The following is an 8,526-nucleotide window of genomic DNA, read 5'->3' as shown; positions in this document are numbered from 1 at the left end:
GACATATGTAATCCAGTGATGGCTGCATGACCGATTGTTTCTCGGTTCTTCACCATGTTTTTGCCCCTTTGCCATTTTTTTATTGTAAGAGATCTCTTGTCCTGTTTGCATTCGCTTAGGATTAATAAAGCAATGATGTACTATGTTATTCATGATGGGATCCTGAGATTTTAGCGGCCTAACTCACTGTAGTAGAATTATTTCAATTTTCCAACCATTGCCCAGCACATGTCTTATTATCAACATAAGAAATCATTTTGTATTTACTGAGTTTAAACTGTCATTATGAAAAAGTTCCCTTTTTTTAGATAAGACTGTTCACCGAATATTGACTAGCTGCATGGCAGGTGGACCGCGATCGCTCCGAACGTTGAATTCACCACTTGGAACTTACTTGGAGTTCACCTTTTGCAAAGTGGGATCCTCAAGAAGGCGTGTGATCTTGGCACTGGCTAATACTCTGATGGGTAAGTCCTCTGTCCCCTCTCTATCGTGCTGGCCATCAAGCCGAAGGTGTTGCTTGTGGTCATTTGGTTTTAGTGGTGATTCTGTTCAAGCCCTGCAGCTAAGTTATATCGTACAATTTATATTGTTGCGCTAGTGTTTTTCATATATTTGTTGATGGCTTATTGTTGTAAGCACCTGAATCTAATAAGACATATGTAATGTGGTGATCGCTGCATGACCATTTGTTACATGGTTCTTTGCCATGTATTTGCCCCTCTGCCATTTTTTTAAATGATAGCTCATGTCCTGTTTGCATTCGCCGAGGCGAGGATTAATAAAACAATGATGTACTATGCCTTTCATGATGGAATCCTGACATTTTAGCGGTCACTGCCACTGCATCTGTCTGCCTTATTATCAGTATAATAAATTGTTTTGTATTTACTGAGTTGAAACTGTAATTATGGAAAAGTTCCTTTTTTTAAGGTGAGATTATTCAGCGAATATTGACTAGCTCCATGGCAGGTGGACCATGGTGGCTCCAAATGGTTGAATTCGCCAATTGAACTTACTTGGAGTTTACCTCAAGAAGGTGTGTGATATTCGGAATCGGCTACATCTGCGAATAGTAAGTCCCTGTCCCCTCTCTACCGTGCTGGCCGTCGAGCCGAAGGTGTTTTCTTTTGGTGATTTGCCTCTTGGTGGCTGAAGCTGTTTCAAGGCCCTGGTTGTGGTTTTGGCATCCTGTATATGCCATGCCTTGGTTGATTACAGGCTTCCTAGTTAGCAGTGACGTTGATTTCATTTGATTTCTCGCTGCTATAATCAGGTTTCAGTTTATCACTATAAACTAATAAACTGGTTGCGGTTGCTATGAAGTTTACATGGCCTAGGTTTGGTTATAGGGTTCCTGGTTATGTCTAACTTAAGTTCATGTCCGCGGTCTGGTGGTTATGCATGCTTTGCTCGCTGTTAATATTTTGATAGGGGTATTCTTTGTTTTGGAGTTAAATCATGCCACTGTCTACTCCATGGGCACTTGAGGCATCATTCTTTTTGCTTGATGTTGTGATTATATTCATATGGTCTTGAGCGTTGGTAACACAGTCGTTGATAGCCGGTTATTTGTTTCCCAGACAACCTGAGGAAAACAGTATCAAAAACAGAGATGAAAATATATGGTGTTCATTTTTAGGGGGAATTTCATTGCATTTAGTACAAAGCTGATGTTAGTTTCTGAGTCAGGAAGCTAGATAGTTATTATGTCTAGTATATCCTGGTCTAATTTGTTTAGGCTCACAATGAGCTCCACCATCGCTGCTCATAGTCAGTCGTGTGTGCCACCTTAAACCAAGACCACTTGTCCAGCTTTAACCCCATCTTCCGCTGCCACTACTGCTAGGTGCTAGCTGAAGGCTGGATGTCTAGTGTATGTTTAGTTGAGGTAGAAATATCATACAATTTTATATTGCTGCGCCAGTGCTTTTCATATATTTGTTGATGGCTTATTGTTGTATAAGCACCAGAATCTAATAAGACATGTAATGTGGTGATGGCTGCATGACGATTTGTTACTTGGTTCTTTGCCATGTATTTGCCCCTCTGCCATTTTTTTATGGCATGATAGCTCTTGTCCTGTTAGCATTCCCCAAGGATTAATAAAACAATGATGCACTATGCCTTTCATGATGGAATCCTGAGATTTTAGTGGTCTAATTCGCTCTAGTAGGATTTTCTAACCATTTCCCACTGCCACTCCATATATCTGCTTTATTATCAGTAGAAGAAACCATTTTGTATTTACTGAGCTTAAACTGTAATTATGAAAAAGTTCCCTTTTTTTATAAGATTGTTCGCCGAATATTGACTAGCTACATGGCAGGTGGACCGAGCCTCCAAATGGTTGAATTTACCAGTTGAACGTACTTGGAATTCACGTTTTGCAAAGTGGCATCCTCAAGAAGGCATGTGATATGCGGCATCGGCTACAACTGCGATGAGTAAATCCTCTGTCCCCTCTCTATCGTGCTGGCCATCGGACGAAGGTGTTGCTTCTGGTGATTTGCGTTTAGTGGTGATGCTGTTCATGTCCATGGTCTAGTGGTTATGCATGATTTGCTCACTGTTAATATTTTGATAGGGGTTTTCTTAGTTTTGGAGTTAAATCATGCTACTGTCATTGATAGCAGGTTATTGAGGCATAATTCTTTTTGCTTGACGTTGTGATTTTATTCATATGTCTTGACTCTTGAGCGTTTGTAACACTGTCGTTGGTAGCAGATTATTTGTTTCCCGGACAACCAGAGCTAAAATTTACCAAAAACAGAGTTGAAAGTATATGGTGTTCATTATTAGGGGGGAGTGTCATTGCAGTTAGTACATCGCTTATGTTGGTTCCTAAGTCTGGAAGCTAGCTAGTTATTATGTCTGTTATCTCTTGGTCTGGTTGTTTAGGCTCACAATGAGCTCCACCAGCCCTGCTCGTAGTCAGTCGCGTGTGCCACCTTCAACCCAAGATCCACCCGTCCAGCTTTAACCCATCATCCGCTGCACTACTGCTAGGAGCTAGCTGAAGGCTGGATGTCTAGTGTATGTTTAGTTGAGGTAGAAATATTCTACCCTACCACTTGTTATTTATTGTACATGACGGCTGTAGTTCATCAATGGATGCCTGCAGCTAGTCAGTTAAATCATACAATTTATATGTTTGTGCGAGTGATTTTCATATTTTTTTGATGGCTTATTGTTGTAAGCACCAGAATCTAATAAGACATATGTAATGCGGTGATGGCTTCATGACCGTTTGTTACTCAGTTCTTTGCCATGTATTGGCCCCTCTGCCATTTTTTTTGTTGTAAGAGAGCACTTGTCCTGTGTTCGCATTCGCCTAGGATTAATAAAACAATAATGTACTATGTTATTCATGATGGGATCCTGAGATTTTAGCGGCCTAACTCGAGGTAGTAGAATTATTTCAATTTCCCAACCATTGCCCAGCACATGTCTGTCTTATTATCAGTGTAAGAAATCATTTTGTATTTACTGAGTTTAAACTGTCATTATGAAAAAGTTCCCTTTCTTAGATAATATTGTTCACCGAATATTCACTAACTGCATGGCAGGTGGACCGCGGTGTCTCCAAACGGTTGAGTTCACCACTTGAACTTACTTGGAGTTCACCTTTTGAAAACTGGTATATCCTCAAAAAGGCGTGTGATTTTGGCACTGGCTACTACTCTGATGGGTAAGTCCTCTGTCCCCTCTCTATCATGCTGTCGATCCAGCCGAAGGTGTTACTTGTGGTCATTTGGTTTTAGAGGTGATTCTGTGCAAACCCATGTTGTGGTTTTTGCATGACGTACTCATGTTAAAACCAAAGTACAAAACTGCTGCTATAAAACTATGGTTTATGGTGGATTTTATCATGAATGCAACCTCAAAACTGGAAAACTCCTACGACTTGTTGTTTATTGTATATGGTGGCTGTAGTTCATTAATTGGATGCCTACAGCTGTCTGTTATATTGGACAATTTTATATTGATGTGCCAGTGCTTTTCATATATTTGTTGATGTCTTATTGTTGTAAGCACCAGAATCTCATAAGAAAATTGTAATGCGGTGATCGCTGCACGACCATTTGTTACTTGGTTCTTCGCCATTTATTTGTCCCTCTGCCATTTTTTTATTGTAAGATAGCTCATGTCCTGTTTGCATTCGCCGAGGCAAGGATTAAAAAAGCAATGATGTACTATGCCTTTCATGATGGAATCCTGAGATTTTAGCATAGATTAAAATAGCCTGTGAAATAGCCGCGATAGCTGCGCTATAGCTGCCCGGGAGCCTCGCCGCTACGCGTTATCTGTCACTGCATATATCTGCCTTATTATTAGTATAGGGAACCATTTTGTATTTATTGAGTTTAAACTGTGATTATGAAGAAGTGCCCTTTTTTGGACACGTTAGCTTAGGTTTGGTTATAGGGTTCCTGGTTATTTCTAACTTAAGACCATGTCCTTGGTCTAGTGGTTATGCATGATTTGCTTAAAAGGGCAGCCCGCTGCACGTAGCTCCCTCTTGCGCAGGGTCCGGGACAGAGTCCGACCACTTTGGGTTTATTGTACGCATTCTTTCCCTGCATTTCTGCAAGAGGCTGTTTCCAGGACTCGAACCTGTGACCTCATGGTCACAAGGCAACAACTTTACCGCTGCGCCAAGGCACCCCTTCATTTATGCATGATTTGCTTGCTTAGTTTTGGAGTTAAATCATGCTACTGTGTACTCCAAGGCACTCGAGGCATATTCTTTAACCAAGAGGCATGTGTTGTGTAGGTGTTGTGCAATTTATACTTAGGTGGCACTTGGTTGGAGGGCGAGGTTGGTTTGCTCTAGGATATTCCCAACCACGTCGTTAGGGATAGCCTATTTTTGTTGTTTGGTTTGGTTGGATAACTATGTTGTTGTTTGGTTAGAAGGATTAGATTAGAAGTGGTTAGGGATAACTGTTTGTGTGTGTTTGTTTGACAGTATGAGGAGTAGATGGTTGCTGTGGTGAATCTTTTTGCTTGACGTGGTGTTTTTTTCATATGATCTTGAGCGTTGGTAATGTTGTCATGGATAGCAAGTTATTTGTTTTGCGGACAACCTGAGCAAAAACGTACCAAAAACAGAGATAACATTATATGGTATTCGTTTTTAGGGGGAAATTTCATTATTACTAGCAGGGCTATTGCCATCGCGACTTTACCCATGTTAAAACCAAAGTATGAAACTGCTGGCATAACAACTCTAGTTTATGGTGGATTTCATCATGAAAGCGACCTCATAATTGGGAAAGTTCATACATGAAATCTATGTCAATTAGAGCTACCAAAAAGGGCAGTCAAATGACCTCCTTTTGATTTCGGACAGATATTTACATATTTCAACATTAGTGCAGGAAACTAAAAAAACAGAGCCCAGTTACAAACTTATGAGCATGGATTTCGAGTCGCTCGACTAGTCGCGACTAGTCGACGACTAGTCTATGAGTCGCAAAAATATGTTCGACTCGGGTTAGTGTCGACTCGCGACTCTGAGTCGCGACTAGTCACAACGCAGGCTCGACTTCTTCCGAGTTGCTGCCCCAGAGCGACTCTCATGAGCCGCGACTCGAAAACCATGCTTATGAGAGGAGTTTTGGGAGCCGGCAAGCCCTGTACGGTCATGCCAATCGTGGGGATGCACCGTGTCATGACGGAGACGTAAGGCAGCAGCAGGATAAGCACGTAGGTGCATGACAGAGCCACAGAGCCACTTTGTGGTGTGCACTGTTGATTCTTCTTCCTCTCCGACTCCTCCTGACTTGCCCATCCGGTGGCCCTCATTCTTCTTCCAGGACCGCATAGCTGGTAATTAAATGGTTCCCTCTTCTGCTCTCTCTCTCTTTCATGTTGTCTGCATGTCCATGGCCATCAGTCGTGGTTAACTTTGTTTTGTGTTGGCCATCGTGCCATGGTGACTTCCAAGGGTTTTATGATCTGTGATGCAACATTTTTGCTTCTCGATTTCGAGGTTTTAGTGGATTTTTTACCTCAAGACTACATAGCAGTTCATTGTGGTGCACCTGCAAAGACTTAATAGCAGCCCACATTCATTTCGTTGGAATATTGTTGCTGTGATCATCTGTCTTGTTGTCACAGTATTTGTTCTTTGCTAGATTCCTTGTCTAGTATGTTCTGCTGCCTATGCGTGATCATATAGAGGATTCCTTTTTGCCTCCACGAAACATACGATTCTTTTTTTTTTCTGTTAGGAGATATACGAATGGGATGACTTCATGGTTGCGAAATGCTTAGAATCCAGAAAATGGTTGCCAATGAGATAATTTTGTCCCGAAACATTTTGTTGCATACATTATTTATAACTGGATATACTCTTCTTCAATCTCAACCCGAACAGAAGTGGTAGGGTCTCTTTTGTTTGTCGGTGATGTTTAGTCAGAAAAATGGTCAATGACTTGGGTTGCAAAATATCGGTTGAAAGTAGAGCAGAAAACATATAAGTTTCGTAAGCATATTTCATTTTTCCAACTTGGATTTTGTTTATTGCAAGATAAAAACAGTCCCGTCTACTGATCATTGAGTTGCTTTGCATGTTTAAACACGTAACCAAGCCAACACGAAGCACCTCCTATGGTACAAATGAATTTGATATACACGTCAAATGCTCTTTAGTTTTGCAACAATGGCATACATATACACTCATGACTTGTTTATAGGCAAAATAAGTTTCTTTCTAGGCAGTCATCTATGGTATTCTATTCTATTTTATTTTTTCTGTTCAGAGTAGATAGTTTGCACCAACTCTTTGATGTCGGCTGGACTGTGTCATATTGCCTAACTCATTGTTCCTAGTAGGGCGTCTCTGACTCATTTCAAAGCTCAGGGTATGCATGATGCCCCTGTTCTGTTTAAGATCAATGTGTTGATATTATTAGTTGTAAATCTGTATATGTGCATGTGCATAGTACATGTGCCATTGTTCTAGCTCAGTCAGAGTTTCCTGATAAAATTTTGTCTATAGCCTTGTTTTGTTTAACCCTTTCCCCTTCTTTCAGGTTATGTAAGCAACATATTTTTGTATAGCCGATCCTTCGAGGTTATGTAACCTCTAAAACCTCGACTTCCGCAACAGCGGCTGCCTCTTCCTCAGTAAGGCGAGTCCATGGTCTCTCTCTCTCGGTCCGGCTATTGGTTGCTGACTCTGGTGGTGGTCTTCCAGCCACCACAATCTTATTACTGTGGTTATTTGTCTTGTTGAATATGTCACAGTACTTGTGCTTCGCAAGATTTCATTGCTACCATGTTGTGCTGTCCATGATTATATAGAGGATTCCTTTCTGCCTCCACGAGAGATATGATTTTTTTTTTCTGTTATGAGGCTTACAAATGGAATGAATTCATGGCTATGAAATGCTTAGAATCCAGAAAATGGTTGTCACTGATATAATTTCCTGTCCCGAAACATTTTATTGCATACATTATTTATAACTGGATATACTCTTCTTCAATCTCAACACGAACGCAAGTGGTAGGATGACTTGCATTTTGCTCTTTCTGATGAATTAGATATACCCTTGCATGTGAAGATTCAGAATCATAAAAGATCACATTCAAGTATTATCTAAAAGGGATTGAAAGTGGAATAAAAGAACATGGGGTGATGAGTTTTTTTCCTTGGTCATCTAAGAATTACTTTATTTGTAATCTAGAGCAGTTAGTAATTTCGCTGGAATCAAATGCACATTCTACCATTGTATGGGTATTTGCTAAAATGTACTCCCTCGTCCCAAAATAAGTGATGTGGTTTTAGTTCAAATTTGTACTAATACCACGACACTTATACTCCCTCCGGCCCAAAATAAGTGACGTGGTTTTAGTATTGAACTAAAACCATGCCACTTCTTTTGGGACGGAGGGAGTACATGTGATGCAGGGTGCTTCAAATAGAAAAAAAATTACAATTGTTAAATATTGTCGTGTACATATCATTTTGTCCACCCTTTGCTGTATCCTGTAGCTTTCGTAGCTTTTTGGGTATGAACTACATGCAGCTAGCAGTAGTTGTGTATATATTGTTGACTTAAATTGAGGCCAAGTCTTGTGGCTGACTTCTGGCAACATAAAGACTGGTCCTAAATCCAAAATTCAGCGGTTGACTTTGAGCAATCTTTTGCAACACAATCTTGGACGAAGGTTTTTTTGGGACCAAATTAAGATTTTTGATTGCGGTATACATTCTAAACAGCTAATCTGAGCTATTTATGGCTGGGTCTATAGTCATGCTCCTGATGTTGCGATGGCTGCTCTTCCTGCCACACCACACAAAGATGTACTTTTTTTAACAGTTCTTAGGTCCATGGATTACTTAAGTGGCAATGCTCATGTTAGCTTTAGCATAGTTAGTTTGTTGTTGCTAGTGGCAATGCTATTTGTCTATTGCAATTGACAACAGGTTGGTTAAAAATTGATGTACATGTTAGGATTAATGCTAGACTATTCTCGTGGATGCCAATCTCCTAGATTATTTAGATATATGGC

At 40.5% G+C, this 8,526-nt stretch overlaps 1 long non-coding RNA gene across 2 annotated transcripts; it reads left to right on the top strand.

The window, feature by feature from the left end:
• The first annotated feature begins 347 nt into the window (after positions 1-347).
• On the top strand, positions 348-7,143 carry LOC123072887 (uncharacterized). 2 transcript variants are annotated; one of them, XR_006435469.1, is made up of 6 exons: positions 348-467; positions 934-1,075; positions 2,330-2,447; positions 3,570-3,691; positions 5,385-5,835; positions 7,044-7,143. It is a non-coding gene; the product is annotated as an uncharacterized lncRNA (long non-coding RNA). The 2 variants fall into 2 exon arrangements; XR_006435470.1 differs by lacking the exon at positions 5,385-5,835.
• Positions 7,144-8,526: the final 1,383 nt, after the last annotated feature.

The sequence above is a fragment of the Triticum aestivum genome, chromosome 3B (assembly GCF_018294505.1).
Source record: "Triticum aestivum cultivar Chinese Spring chromosome 3B, IWGSC CS RefSeq v2.1, whole genome shotgun sequence".
NCBI classification, from domain to species: domain Eukaryota; kingdom Viridiplantae; phylum Streptophyta; class Magnoliopsida; order Poales; family Poaceae; genus Triticum; species Triticum aestivum.
The sequence above is the reverse complement of the archived record's forward strand: the minus strand, read 5'-3'. Positions and strand labels throughout refer to the sequence as shown.